The sequence below is a fragment of the Mugil cephalus genome, chromosome 7, assembly GCF_022458985.1.
Source record: "Mugil cephalus isolate CIBA_MC_2020 chromosome 7, CIBA_Mcephalus_1.1, whole genome shotgun sequence".
NCBI classification, from domain to species: Eukaryota; Metazoa; Chordata; class Actinopteri; order Mugiliformes; family Mugilidae; genus Mugil; species Mugil cephalus.
This window is the reverse complement of record NC_061776.1, coordinates 27,837,100-27,853,434: the sequence shown is the minus strand read 5'-3', so window position 1 is coordinate 27,853,434 and position 16,335 is coordinate 27,837,100. Positions and strand designations below refer to the sequence as shown.

Below are 16,335 nucleotides of genomic sequence, written 5' to 3'. Positions count from 1 at the left end.
ATATATATATATATATGACTTGTATCATTCCGTAACTCAATCATTTGAATCATTCCGTAAGTGAAAAATCCACATTCACAGATCCCACAAATTTCGTCATTGACCACACAAGAAAGTCCACGACATGTGGCTAAAACGCATGAAATTAACACACTTATATTTTCTAATGTACCTTTTCCGGAGAAATCCATGAACGTAAAATATTAAATAAAGCCGCGTCCTTTTTCTTAACCAGCAGTTTTATTGATTTTACCTACCTATCATCTATCACGTTATTCAGATGTGCAATGACAATACAGGCAACTGCTTGCTCGGAACATATGGAACGAAACAGTAACGCATACGAGAAAATGAAAAGCTGACATCAGGTTACAGCCTAATATTGTGACATAAATAAGCAAATGAGATGCTAATGAGGAGACACTGTAGACACACAATAGCTGAAAGTGTACTGTGGCGTGCAGCAGTATGGGCGGGAGGCTGTTGAATGCGTCTCTGTGCTGCCAGGTGCCACAGAGAGAGATTTTCCCGTGGTAGCGGCATCCCTCCAACATGTGTCCACACGGTCTTCTTCGGACGCCCCCACTCCATCGGCACACTGCAGCGTAGGTTATATGAACCACGTTGGTCAAAAAGCTGCCAACACAAATTTGAGGCAGCGGCTCTACAAGGCCGGTCTTTGGAGTATGGAACTTTGTAACTATCCAGCAACAGGTGGGTTTGCTTATCATGGCTTTTCTATTTTAGAAATATTTTTTATTTTTTTTTATTTTTTACTTCCTTGTAATAATTTTATGACTGAATATGAAGTGAAAATTCGCTTATTTTATATGATGCAAATGTGTTCTGCTCGTGTTCTGCTCGTCACCCCATACACCCCACCCTACCCCGTCACCCCTTTAGCAAACTCTTCGGGTTTTCAGTGAGTTCCTTACTAGCGCGACAGGAGCATGTAATCCTATTACAGACATTAGAAAGTCAAATGTTATTGAGTCAATGCAACTTCATCTCTTTGGCAGGAGGGCCGGTTCCACTTTGATTGTGCAACAGCACAGCCCGGGGTTAAAACAGTGGTAGCATTGTAGTGTCTCGCACCTTAACGCTTTGTGCCATGCTTTTTAGTGCGCAGAGCGCAAAGTGCTTCTCAACATCCTTTGGTGCGGTCGCAGCCAAGCGGAAGGGCCATGCTGAAATACTCTCGGATATCTTGTCACTCCGACTCCGTATTGGCAAGACTTAAAAGGACATCACCGTCTGGCAGGTTTTATTGCTTTAGCTCTCAACAAGCCTGGGCATTATGGGCCACGCCAAGCGGTAATTTGGCTGAGAAAGCTCTGCGTTGAACTCAAAGGCCGCTGATTCAACAAACAAACACGCACTGCGAGTTGACACATATGGTATGTTACGAGGCAGAAAGCTTCACACTGTCGTAACAGAGCAGCGGAGTTGGAAAGTCTTATTTCTAAGATTAATCACAGGATTCGTAGTGAGATAATTAAGACAGTCTATTCTGAACTCTGAGGGTATTTCAGATATCAACAGTGGAAATTAGATTGCCTTATTTAGTCATATTGTAGAGTGGCAAAAACAACTCAAAGATTTAAAACTGCACAAAGAGACAGTTTTAAGGAAGAACCACAAATTACTACGCAGAAGTGGAACCTGTTGATATGTGGCAAAGCTCATTCACTTTACAACTTTCCTACTGCAAATGTGCCAACTGCTGTCTTGGTCATCACCCAACCCAAATGAAAACATTAACAACTCTTAAGAAGCCTTAAGAACATTTACCTTACACAGCACACTACACTTTCAACTTGTATTTGCTGATTACTGTAAATTACATTACAATTGCTTTTATGTCACAAAATTTGCAATGAAAATGTTAGAAACGCTGCATACAAACAAACCACAAACGAACGAACTAAATTAGACACTACCCTGTCAGGAATTATTCACCGGAGACGTGTTTTTTATGCGCACATTTTATTGCTAAAATATTGAATAGAGTGCTCTTTTCGTTTGTTTTTTTTTTTTTTTTTTTTTTTTTTTTTACATAACAATCAAATGCTCCAAGGTTTTTCTAGCAATTTTGCATTTTTGTTTGTTTTTTTTTGATTGAATTTCTTTCGACATGTCTAGGTCTACTACTTTGCGACTTGGATACCCTATGCCATATCTGAGGTCTTATTATGGGTTTCTTTGATCTGCTGATTAGTAATCCAATTAATCAAACTCGGTTACTTAAAGAGTTAAAATAAATAAATAAAATAAATTTAATTGTAAAATGAAAAGTTTAAATGGCTGCATGCATCATAACAAATCGACACAGGTTCCCTTTCGTGCACTGAAGTGATGGCGCCATATATTGATTTTCATTCAGTGTCTTTGCACCAGTAATCACCACGTCACCCACGGCACTTTTACGCACCAGTGTCTTTTCTTGTCGCCGCTGTTTGCGAGTGAATGAATAAGTATTAAAGCTAAACATTGCCACGTTTAAAAGGACTGTGACTAATAAAAACGTCGATGAATGTGTCAAGCTTTGGCTAAACAGACTGTCAAACAAGAAGAAAGTAGGAAGTTACTTGCTTCTAATTCTTTCAAATCCGCTTTAAACCCGCATTAGCGCACTTGGGGGATCCACAACAAAAACAAAAGAACAAATAGGGCCAATTTGCAGATTATTTGGCGGAAATACAGCCCATGGACCTATCATATAAAGTATATATTTGACGCCGAGCTTATTTTCTGTCCAGCATGACATCAGTGTGCCAGTTGTGGTGCTAACGATCGGACATTCAACTCCACCGGTGGCTTGAAAGCCCTTGCTCTGATATTTACTTGCATGTTGCCTGGGAACCGTTGGTGTCCAACCGATGTCGCTGCGTTGGCATCGACTGAAAAATAAACAATATGGTACTGTGGCAAGAGGAGGAGGAGTAAGTATCATTCTCCGTCCCCGTGCGCCCTTTTCCCCCAGACGCGACCTTCCAGTTTAAATTACATTTTTATGTGTGTTTTCTTGTTCTACTGGAAGATATCTGTCTCAGACGCCTTCTCCGGGATGCACCTGGTTGTTCGAACTTTGTCTCCTTTCATTTCCGTGTGCCTGGGTCCCTGGACAGCAGCTGCCTAAAAGCAAGCAGAAAGAGGGGCCCTTGCAGTGTCTTCGAGGCGGGCTTGGCACCGTTATCCATGTCTTTAATGTTCCATTAGCCTTTGTCCAGGATACAATATGGCCACTGTAAAGCATGTCGTTTTGCAATAATAAAACGCATTTTCAATGATGTGACCCCGGGCTGGAAGTGCAATGCGGGCCAGAAAGGCCAAGCATGTCCCTGCGCTTGTTTTGTGCACCAGCAGCCAATTAACAGCGAGGTCTTCGCTGCGCCTAGATAAGCCAATTAAATTTATGTCTTCTGTTTTTTCTCAAAGAGAAAAAGGAGGTGGATTTGGTGTGTTCTTCTCTGCGGAAAAACGATTTTCTTGCCATCACCTGGTGCTTTCTCCACGAGAGAACAAACTGTGCTACGTGCCCCTGGAACAACACTACTCTCACCATCTTGCACCTTTGTTTCCGGCGTTGATGATTCATTGCCGGGATGTAACAAATCCTCTATTAGGTATGTTTTGTGTCATATTTTCATCCACAAGATTAAGCAGATGCTGTGATTGTAAAATCCAAACTATAGAGCTACTCAAGACTGAAAGAGAGACGAGCACTCGGTTGCGACCGAAAGAAAAAAAGCTTTGGGCGCATCTTCAGAGGAATAAAACATTTAAGAGGTATAAACAGACTTCAACCTGCTCTATTTCAGCCTTTGTGTTGTTTGTGAATAATTAATGTTAATAGGGACAGGTCTGTATACTTTGAATGCGGGACCACAGGTGCGGAGTGACAGGATGAATAACCGGCCCTGATTTTTGCCAAGGCTCGAGGGCTCTTGTCCAGGGTCTCCAAGCTGATGGAAAATATTGTCATCTCTTTGATTCGCAGCATTACTTTCACCGAGAACAAAGCCCAGTGATGAAAAGCTTATGCTGGAGCGAAACGGGCGATGACGGTGGCCGCTTCAGACTCCTGAAAGAAAGAGAAAGGGGGCGAGTCAATGGCAACGCGCGCTTCTGGTTTTGTGCGCAAGTGCTCCATCTAACTCAAATAAAGGAGCCTTTCCAACTTTTAAAGGACCACTTTTTGCCTTTAATAAAGGCTGGGCGGCTGTAGCCATTAAACATATGGTGCTAAGGCGCTGGTCTTTTGTCCCTGCAAAGCCCTTGAGATACTAACTTGCGTTCTTTCCGGGATATTTAACTTCTCAAAAGCGACAACAAGTGGCTCCGGGGCGCACGGGTACCTTTCTACACTACGGAATTCATAGTGGCTAATACAGTAGAACTGATGGGTATCAAATAAGTCGCTTCTGTTTATTACTTCATGTAACGCATCTGCGTACATTTTAGGAAATGCAAGTTATATTTCTAAACACAGGAAATTATAGCTTTTATGGATTGGATTTAGCTCTGAATGGCTGTGCGGTTAGCGCATGAATATACTATACAACGCACCGACGCACAATGCTAACACTTTTATGGCAGAGAGTGCGCATGCAATATTTGTTAACGTTCTTGGAGTGCTGGAGTAAATTGAAAGCAGTCACACAGAATTTTTACATTTTCGACCCTCAACCCATAATATACTGTTTAGTTAGTTAGTTTGGTTGTTTTAGTCAAAGTAATGCGTTAATGTTAAAATGACGCTGAAATTTACGCCTGACTCGATATTTGAAATTATGTATAATTGAAAATGTTACCTCCAAACTGGACTGTATAAATGACTCCGTAATATTTCAAACTTCGGCTCTGGTGTGTGAATGAGTAAAGCCTGGTCCAAGTTTGCAGTTGCTTAACTGCGTAATGGTGCGTCTGCTACGCACGGGGATTTGATTTTGTTTCGCACACCCATGAGAAGAACCAACTCCATGTTCCGAGAATTACCTTAAGTCGATGTGTTAAATACGACTTATGACATTTACCTAATTTATCTATGCATGTATCTTATGTAACTGTATTATTTACCCACAGATACAGCTAATCCAATATGCTATCCAAAGAGCCTATTTGAACGGAAGGTGATATTTTTAATTTCATTGAAAATAAAACTTATTAGAGAGTTGGGAACCGGAAAGCCATCTTAGTCCGGCACAAAAGGAGGCATCTATACAAATATGTCACTTGTGGCGCCCGTGTGTGTGTGTGTGTGTGTGTGTGTGTGTGCATGTGTTCGCGCACGGGAGGTGGTGATGGGGGTTTGGTCTGGCGTTATGACGGAGCCAGCTGGCCGCCTTTCGCTTCTGAAAACCCCCCTGGTGGACTGAACACGACGGGCTGACCTCCACGCTGGAGGACGGGAGATGCGTCTTTGACTGAATTAGCCATAAAGACGCCTTGCTATGATCTTTGTTGCGGCTGAAAGCAGGGTGGATGTGAGAGGTATTGTGCACAGCTTTTGCGTGCCCATTATGAAATATTACAGTCTATTCATGAGAAAGCTCCTTTGAAAAGATATGGAAATTAAGCAGACTGGGCTGATTTCGAAACGAAGTTTAAGACAGAAGAAGTATACATTTAATATACGCTATAACTGTGTGACCAGACTTTTTTTGAGAGAAGCCAAAATGACCTCAAGAGTTTTGTTGTATTCATGAAGTGTTTAATGCCCAGAAAAAAAAATCGTAGCTCTACCTCAGTGTTTAGCACGCATGCGTCCACATACGCTCATCCCTATCTAGAAACTCTTAATATATCTCCGAATAACTCAACAAAAAATGATAGATTACTAATATGCTAATTTAAGTCACGGTCGTTTGTACGTGTGCGTCTCCATCCATCTCCTACATTCTGCGCTGCTGAGCCCCGTCGTGCGCTAGAGGATACTCAACCCGTTTAGGTCGGGGTCTTTTGTTCGCGTCCAAACCTGACTCCAGTCTCCAGGGAAAGGAAAGTTTTTTTTTTTTTTTTTTGTGATTTTATACCCCTGGCCCCCCACCCCCACCCCTTGCTCTGTCAGTTGCCAGGATTCAGAGGTGTAAAAGCATGCATCATTTTTCACCAGCTCTCCGTTTTGATATCGACAAAAGCTGCTGCTATGGAACAGCCTCTCCGCTTGTTCGCTGGCTTGAACTTCACTGATGTCCGACTGCTCTCTTTTCCTCGCCTGAACGCGACGCAGCGGGGATGGATTTGCAAGACAAATGCAGCTGTGTGTGTGAGAGAAAGTCAAGTGGCACAAAAAGGCCGTTTCAGTCAGTCGATGGGATGGAGAAAGTCAGCATTATGTGGATGTCAAATCAATCAAAAACAAAAGCCCGCATGCAGGAGATACTGAGTTTATGGTGCTTAAATGGCAGCTTATGTTTTTAGTTAAACTGGGATGACTGCAAGGAGAACTAGGCATATAAGTAGCCGAGACAGCGAAAAACATTCTTGCCATGCACATTTCCTATTCAGTATAAGAAAAAGAAAAAGAAAAAAAGTGGTAACGGCGTTGCAGCTCAGACATCATTATTCCACGACGACACACGACTTTGAAAACGATGTATCTCGATTGCCAATATCTTTCATGCTTGCATCATCAGTCTCGTGCTGGTGGAATAGTCACGACATTTCTCAGCTTAATTAATTATTATTTTATTCTGTTTTAGCAATACTAAAACCAGCTGGTAGAAATTTAGTTTTTAAACTTTGCTTTCAATTACAGTTCCTGTCAAAGTAGACTACAGGACATTTCGTAACTATAAGCGTATTATAGTACCACCCAGGAGATTGAACTGCTTGTTAACTATCAGCACAGAAACATACATCTTTTTGTCATTTCTTTTGCATCTAAATACATTATGATACGGGCAATTGCAAGCAAGTAAATTTAACTAGAATGCACATCATTATTGTCATACATAATTTCACTCCAATGGGTGCTGATGACAGTACTAAAGAGTGAAAATTGCCACAGATGCATATAGTATGAATATCTTAAATATATGTATGAAAAATGAACGAAAACAAATAGTTGTGCAATAGTTGTCTTGCAAATATCCATCCCGGTTGAAAGTGGCTTGTGTAGTGTTTGTGGGTGTACAGGAGTGTGTTCATTGAATGTATTCAATATAAAAGTGACACATTTTGTCATCATAATTTGAATTAATAAATCCCCACGTAACATTTCCCTTTTCCTCTTTCTGCAGCTGAAGCCCAGCCTGTTGAGTTGGTTGTTAGACCTTCTAGTGGCTGGTAGCCAGTGTTGACTGGGAAAGCTTCCAGCCTCAGAGGGACAATTAACCCAGGAATGGTCAAACTCGGCAGGAAGCCCTCAACAACCAGCCACTGCTATTTATCCACTTTCCAATGAAACCAATTACTTTTACTGTGAGTCTCAGTGTCGACAGTATGCTTGTTGTTCTTGCAGACCAATAGAGTATGGCTGTGAAAGGAGAGGCAGACGTGAAGTAGGAAACCCTCCTGAGATTCTTCAACAGGCTGTAATGTATGAGTGTGAGACTGATTTGAAGGACACACAAAGACTTTTAATATTATTATTTATTGGATTTTTATATTAATTTTATTGTTCTCTTTGACCTATGTTGCTGTATTGTTGTATTGTTGCTTTGGCAGCTTCTGATGTCAAAGCACTTTTGGGACTATTCTTGACTTTTTCTGTTGAAGGATGAATAAGTACTTAATAAAAAACAAGTTTAACCCCAACTTTAGTTTTTCTTACAGTGCTTTACTGCTGAGTGTTCACCCCACCACAGTCTTAAGGAGTTCAGATGTGTGCATCTTTTTTTTTTTTTTTTTTTTTTTTTAAATTAAAGCATCATAACTGTTTACATATATCACAGAGCATTTTGCAAAGCTCACTGAAGTTTACACATTTTGTCAGTGCATATTCACAGCCCTTGGTTTACATTTATGTCCCTGTAAAAATGACTTTGTAGAAACATGTGGAGGAAAGGCATAAAAACAGCATCTGCATAAATTGTTTAAAAATGCTGAAAAAACAAGTATTCTAATATGATTGGCACACAGGTGTATCGAACTGAATTCATTGGAAATCTGTACAACTTAAAAAGAACATACAGGATTTAAATGTTTCATTTTATTGTTGGTTTTGTTTTACAGAATCGTTTCTATGTACTTTATGGAGCACAATTTACACACATAATATCTCAAACAAACTGACAGAAAATCTAAAAGACCATTGTCAACACTGATGAAAGGACTGAATGTTTGAGAATGGATTTGTCTACATTAGAATCCACAGGTCAGAGTGCTTAATTGAAGATCATACTGTGGTCAGAGTTGAAAAAGGCAGCATCTGTCTAATAAATGTCAGGTAATAGTGTTGTTATTGGGTTACCAGTTGTAAGTAATGCAAAAAGCAGATGAGGAGGGAAGCTGGCTCAGCTAATAAAGCAGTCATATCCCCAATCACTGGGACACTAATTGACGGATACTTGAAGAGAGGGCCACTAATTGATTATAGGCTTGTCTTATTCCAAATCACCAGGAGACTGATGGGAAACTGAGAGAAGTTTTGTGTTTACTTTAATATCAGCTTTCAGGAAATTGAAAGTTCTCAGTTCTTCAAGGAGATATAACTAAATCTGGTGGTTACTTGTGGTTTTGACAATTGTATTAGAAAAGTCTATCTACAAAGCAAGAGCTCCAATAGAGGCTACATCCAGTTAGAGAATTGTGGAATGCCTTAGCTTTTGATACTCCTGTTCTAAACTAGATTAAATGTATAGAAATGACCATGTCCTCCTCCTGCTCCTCATTGTCTCTGTGAACTGTCACAGATAGAACATTCCTTTTGTATCATTTCATGAAAGCCTCATGCCAGGCTTTAGATTACCAGTAGACATAGCCAACTAGTAATCAGTAGATATCTAACAATGTTATGTCATTTTGGTATAAGAGCAGGGGGCGTTTGTAAATGCAACTCACTCTCCCATAATCTATCAAAATATTTTACATGACACGACTTCCATGAGCTCAGAAGGTTTGGACGGAGACAGCATAACAGATGTACCTAGTGATTAATCATATGTTGGGCAATTCACCAGACAAGGGGAAGCACAGGGGTCAAAGGTTTAGATGGAGGTACAAAAGGCAATTATTTTGTTTAGTAGGTAGCTCTGTAAAAAATCTGTGCAATCTCTATGGGTGGGTCTGAATAAAAAATAATCACATGATTAATAATTGTGATATAATGCACCTGGAGGTAAAAAGAAAGGACCACAGAGAGAGGGTAGTAGATTTTAATGTTAATGTTAATGTTAAATCAAAACGTTCTAGCGCAAGTAAATAATGCATTTCTGAAACTGACACCATTGACATACTGAAGACATATTCATTCCTATTAAAACACGATTCCAGGCGAGAGGAAAACAGTAAAGGATCGTATGGAATCAGCAGTCGATACCATGCTAATTTAGGATGGAATAGGATACCGGTGTAAAACTATTCCTTAGTTTTAACAAGTGTGTAAGTAATAAGGTAATTAAGAAGGTCTGCAGGGGGTCCTGGATCCACATGAACAAAAGTAAGGGTCTTCAGTCAAGTTATGGCTACTCAGAGCAAATGGACCTGTTAGTTTGAGTTTGTGATATCCTTCTGAAAAATGTCTGTAAGTGATGCGACATTTAGAGAAAGAACACCAGGCAGCATTTCATCAACAAATCAAATCAACTGACTGAAGCATTGGTTTTGCATCGGCTGATTAAAATGTTAATGATTTTGTGCTGATGACATGTAATGCAATGATTGAGTGCAACTGCATTCTGTGTGCTCTTAACAAGAAACAAGTGACTTCCTTGGTATCTGAATGCAAGAACTAATACACATTTCTGGAATTTCCTAGAAAGTTTCAGGCTAGAATCCCAACAGTCTTACAGTAGAAAAACATACAAATCTTTTTAAAAGATTAAAGACTTTTTAAAAAATATGTAAATAACTCTTCTATTAGTATTTCGAGTATCATCAACAGCAACATTTTTTTTTACTTTATTTCATTTTTTAAACAATTTACATTAATATTTTATGATTTATAATTGTCACTTTTAATCTTTTACACTGTGTGCTGAGGTTAAATGTAAACCAAATATATACTTAACTTACAAAACAAAATAAGGTTAACAGAATTACTTTTCTTTTTTGCAGTGTAGGCCAGTCTCTGTCAAATCATAAGTATATTTAAACAGTTTATGTATGAGTATTATGAGTATTGTTGATAACTGTGAGATAAAACAATTTTGCAAAAAAATAAAAATAAAAAAAATCCTAGGAACATCTTTCGAACAATGCATTGCTGGTCCTTATTACATACTATTTACACAAATAAACCAACACAGGGTCCACTTCAAATTCCTCCATCACTACACTTTTAGATTCCTTAAAGCTCCATAAATTGGCAATTCATAATGGTTGAAAAAGAAAGGCAATGGTTCAACCCATCCAATGTGATTTTTTTTGGTACCTATCAAAGTTAATGTTGGGTCCAGCCCATGGGAGGGGTAACATGACATTTCCACGGTGGTTTCTAAACAGGTCAGCCAAGGGAACCATGGAGTCCAAAGCAGTGGGAGGGGGGTACTTTCAACCAAAACCGTGTAACTGAATCTAAACCAGTGGTTAAACCTATTCAGTAGTGCAGGAATGGGGAGAGCAGTGACAATACCATTCCATTCATAGGCTAACACAGCCCCAGTGGAATGACCAGGGAGGGGTTTCAAAGGCTCATAGCCAGCCAGCCAGTCAGTCAGTCAGTCAGTCAGCTCACAGAGGCCCTGGCTTCACATAAAGCCCCAAATCTCCACACCTACATCCATCCCTCTGAGTTTGTTTTGAACTATGAGATGCCTGACTCTGTCATTCTTTCAGAAAGCTTGAGGAATAAGAAAAATGTAACACAGCTTCAGTTGGCAGTGACAGAGACACATGATAAAGTGAAAGGGGATGGAGAATAGGGTACTGAGAGTCAGTCTGCCCTCAGCCTGACCTGCAGCTTTCAGGGGGCTTGAACACATCAGATATCCTATTGTGGTCGGTGATTAATTGAGAGTGATAACTTACCATGAACAGAGATTGTTATAGGCTTTAATGTGGTAGGCCTGGCTTCTTAAACGCTGCTTTCACGTAGCTTTGTAGTCGAGCATATGGGCCCAGACGTATTCACCGACAAAAGACGAACGGAAATTTATCACGCTTGTATGTCCTGCTAACAACATGCCCTTGCTCTCTTTATTTAAATCCTAGATTCCCCTCAAGCCTTACTGGCTCTTGAAACTAAAATACAGATTGGAAAATACTGCCCGTTTATCACAATAAAACTATTATTTTCAACACTGATTAATCTATCAAATTATTTTTCAGTGAATCATTCCTACAAGAAATGTCAAGAATAATGAAAGAAAACTCCAAGGCACAAAAAAAACTATATAATATAATAATATAAAAAACTATATAAAAAGCCTTTATTAAGATCACTATTTCGTGATGAAATGGTTTAAAACACTAAGTGGTAAAAAAAAAAACAGACACTAGGTTACAACCCATGCATAGCAGCACACAGCTTTCTTCGAGGTGTAACAGCATACAATACTCTGAAGTAGTCAGGTAATCACACACACCTGGTGACCAGGCTGTGAGACCACAGGTAAAAAATACCATGCCTCACTAAATAATATAAGAACAATACACATATATACATTCTTATACATTCAAAGATAATAGCTTGGGTTATGAGAGCCTTCAAAATGGTAATTTTATTTTTAAATTTGTGTTACTGAAAAGAAACAGTCAATTTAAGAAACTGGATGCAGCAGATACCAATTTTTATCATAAAATTAACTTTTGTAGATGCAACAAAAACTTTTAATATTTATACACTATTAAAGTGACTCTTGATAGTGTTTACTCTAATTTCACTCATCACTTGCATTTAGTAAAATCCCCAAAAGTTTGCAGGACTCAATTAAGATATCAGCTGACACATAAGCATTCAGAATTCAGATTGTGCCATAACCATAATGCAGCAGCTCTGGTGTATACTTAACTGTATTTTAGAGGCCCTGGACATTTATACTGAGCTGCTCCTTTCATAAACCGCTAAATCACTTGACAAAATCTGTGGTTGATTTCATGTTGATGGACTTAATTAAATGATCTGAACTCAGGCAATTGAATCTAGTGGTTCAAGTCAAGTCACCTGATGGTCAGTATGGGTGTTTTACAAGGATCCAATCTAGGAATATACTTATTCATCATATAGATGGTGATAGTGATATCATCTGATTTCATAAAATATAACTTTGTATATGTTTATATAGCATATATGCTATATATGTATATATGCTGTATATGTTATGCTATATATACATATTGTATATGATATATAGCATAGAACTGATGCTCCATAAAACCCGAAAGAGTTCCTTCACACTTTCTTTTCTTTGAATATTTGATGTGTCTGTCTACCCTTAAGACATGTTGTGCCTGACCCAGGTATGGCCCTGTAAGTAAGTCAAGTCAGTTGTTGACACATGTTGGAACATGTCCATTTAAGATAGCATAAGATAGCTTAACTTGGCCTCTATGTGATTGTTAGCATGCTATCGCACCATTTTAGATTTTAGCTTCTGGTCTCAAGCAAAACCCAAAGAATTTTAGGGAAGAGGTGAGTGAATTCAGCTGTTCTGAAACAACCAATGACAAAATGAACAAGAATGATCAATGAGTGAGAGATTTTTATTTATTGGGCAGATTTATTCATCTGTAATCAAAACAGTCATTTTGTATTCTAGAGTTAGATGTAAACATGAAAAATGACAATGTGGACTTAAACCAAGTACTTGTGAACAAAAGCAATTAATTCACAATGCACAAATAATAATAATAATAATAATAATAATAATAATAATAATAATTTGTAACAGCTGTTATTCCCTGAAGTAATACCACTGCACAGATTACATGAATTGATCTTAAGCAGACCAAAGTTCTGTCAGGGTTTACATGGGCTGAAAGGAATAACAGGGGAAACAAGGAAACGAGAGGCAGCAGAGGAAAATGGGACTTGTGTGGTGACACATAGTGTTTGTTCTAGGCTTTTCAGTGGTGTCAGGACCCCAACGCCTTGTCAGCTGGCCCTTATCTTTCCTAGTTCAATTACTGATGTGTCAGCAGTGATCTATGAGCTTAGAAGAGAAGGGGGCAGGGGGAAAAGAAAAGATTGGTGACCTGGCTGGAGGTGGCCTGGGACCACATAGTTTAGTGTGTGACTCTCTGTGTGTATGGATAGGGGTAATGACAGGCGACCCAACACTGGTGGTGGTGCTGTTTACGTGAATGAGAGTCAGGGTAATGTTGTGGGCGGCTGGCCCATTTGGTCACATCTTTCAGGTTGTGAAGGCCAGTTGCTATTTCAAGGGCGATTGGCCTCTAGCACGCTCCCCGTCACCTCTCTTGACTTCTACTTGATTGCAGCACTTAGCCCAGAGAGCATCAAGCACACAGAGAGTCAAACTGCAGACATGGTGATAGATGGTCAGACATATGCTGTGCTATTCACGGGTCTGTCAATATGGTCCTCACAGATAAATTGTCAATCAGTCAATACAAGGCCTGCTGATTATTGCAGTTAACTCAGCTGTGCAGGTTAGTAAGTTTCTGCTTCCTCATCAGGGACTTTAGGAGGAAACAGCCATGATCTTTGCTCTTGCCACACTTATCACAATCCCCCTGAAACACTGCCTTTAGCACAGGTGTCAACAGAGGAAAAAGTGTTTGTTTTACAGGACAGACTTCAAACTAGGTACTGAGTTCTTGGATGAACTGTGTGACTGTTATGTGTAGACAGAATTTTGCTACAGGTTGTAGATTTTTCTTTCTTGCAGTTTAAATACTTTCTGCAACATTGAAAATGAAATTGAAAACTTGTCACTCATGGTCGTATTGTAGCAATGTTATTAAAACCAATAAATGCCTTTAGATCTGCTTTGTTATGTGGAAGAGCACTTCCATAAAAGTATATCTTTCTCCCTTTGGTCAGTCATGGAAATCAGGCTGGGATCTAGTTTGATTCTATTCTTGACAAACGCTGTAATCATTTTAACGGTTTTATAACATTTAAAGATATAATGCTGTCAAAACATTCTATGGCAGATGCAATAGTGGAATCTAAACAACTCACGTCTCCAACATCAGCTATTTTGTTGCAAACAAATTCAACTCCATAGTGCTCAGATGACGTGTGTGACTATGTTACTCTTTTGTCCATCGGCACATAAGGTAGATGTAATTGATTAGCCCAGCAGATCATTGCAGGAGCATGCCATCTTCCCACCACAAACAGTTTGTGCATCAGTTAGAAACATTTAAAACTGACACATCAGCTAGGATGTGAACATTTTGCCCTCAAAGTTGATGTGTTAGAAGCACGAAAAATGTAAAAAGGTATAAGTGACTTAGACACGGGCCAAATCTTGACAGCAACTGGGTAGAAGCATCTTCAGAACCACAGTTCTTGTGAGGTGTTCCTGGTCTGCACTCATCAGTATCTATCAAAATTGATCCAAGGAAAGGAAACTGATGAATCGGCATCAGGGTCATGGCTGTCGCTCATGATGCACATTAGATATGAAGATTGGCCTGTTTGCTCCAATCCAACAGATGAGCTACTGTAGCACATGATGTAGTACATCACTGTTTGATGCGTATCTTCAAACCATTCAAGGTTCCCATGCTGATTCATCTACTGCTGAAAGAGCCTACAGTGTACACATCAGCATCAGAAATGGGTGACACAACAATAAAAGATCTGATCTGATGAATTTCTCTTCTTCTTTTACATCACATTAATGGCTGGGTGCCTGTGTGCCGCTTACATGGGGGGGCACATGGCACCAAGATACAAAAGAAACAAACAGACTATTTTGTTGGACTGCCTTTAGCTTTGATTGCACATTTGTTGTTACATTATTTCAATTTATTTCCACCCAGTGTAGCATTCATTTTTCACCAAGCTCATTTATTGATAGTATAGTAGTTATTGATTGATAGGAGAGTCTGACCACTGAGTAAAGCCTTCTCCATCACATCTCAAAGATTCTCAATGGAGTTAAGGTCTCATGCTCCCCGAACCATTCTCACAAGTTGAGACAGAATCCTGGCATTTTCACCCTGGAATATACTCATGCCGTCAGGAAAGAAAAAAATTGAATGAAACGATAACCTAGTCATTCAGTATATTCGGATGATCAGCTGACCTTGATCTTTGGGCATAATGTTATTAAACCCAGACCTGACCAACTACAGCAAACCCAGATCATAGCAGATCATAGTTTGATCCCCAGAATGTGCTCTATGCCAAAGGGTCCTTGAGGAAGACACTGAACTCCCAGTGCAACTGGCACTGATGTGTGAATGTGTGAGTGAATAAGTGAATGTGTCTGTGACTGTAAAAGAGTACCAATAGGTAGATGTATACATAAAAAAATATCAATTTTCTTAGATCTAAGTGGTGACTTTTTTGGCCAGGTAGTGTTGCTGACAGAGCTACATGTCTTATTATCTTGCATTTTTCACATGTTTATCTTGCATTTTTCACATGTTTGTCCTTCACCCTGCCACAAGTTAAGTGCAAAAGGAGTTTTTGGCAATCATATTCTTGTGAGAACTCCCTAGTCTCCAGAAGAGTTTGGTCCAAAATCACCAAAAATATAGGAATTTGAACTAGCTGTAGCATACATGCTACATGCACCTGGAGTGCAAGAGTGGCTGTATGTGGTAGAATTATGATAACGCATTTAGTGTTTATAGGAATAATTTAAAATCAAAGTGCAACAACATGGGAATGTTTATTTTCTCCCTGTAGATATTCAATTTCAAGTTAGTGGGTGCAATGGTTCCCATTAGCTCCTGGGACATTGAAACCCATAAAAATCTTCTTGTGGTTGTTTCTTCCAGGGATTTTATTAATTTATTGATTTTTACCTTATGGTTCAGACCCCTATTTTGATGTGTTTTACAACAGCCTGTAGTCTTTCAGTTGGTTTTGATTTGTATGCAGTCAGCTACGACTGATGCATATGACACAACATTTTAATTAAATTAAATTATGTCATGCTGTGTTTTTCTCCACTCACCCAAATATCAAAGTACAGCACAAACATGGTCATGAGGAAATTCATTTGTTTTTCACTCCAAATTAATATCTCTCAAGACACAGAATCATCAATCACAATATGTATGTCTTAGTCTGGATTAAGGAGGTGT

The 16,335-nt window shown here is 39.3% G+C and overlaps 1 long non-coding RNA gene across 1 annotated transcript; it reads left to right on the top strand.

Moving 5' to 3' along the window:
* The first annotated feature begins 456 nt into the window (after positions 1-456).
* LOC125010857 lies at positions 457-7,761 on the top strand. The gene is made up of 3 exons (XR_007113109.1): positions 457-714; positions 3,439-3,626; positions 7,245-7,761. It is a non-coding gene; the product is annotated as an uncharacterized LOC125010857 (long non-coding RNA).
* Positions 7,762-16,335: the final 8,574 nt, after the last annotated feature.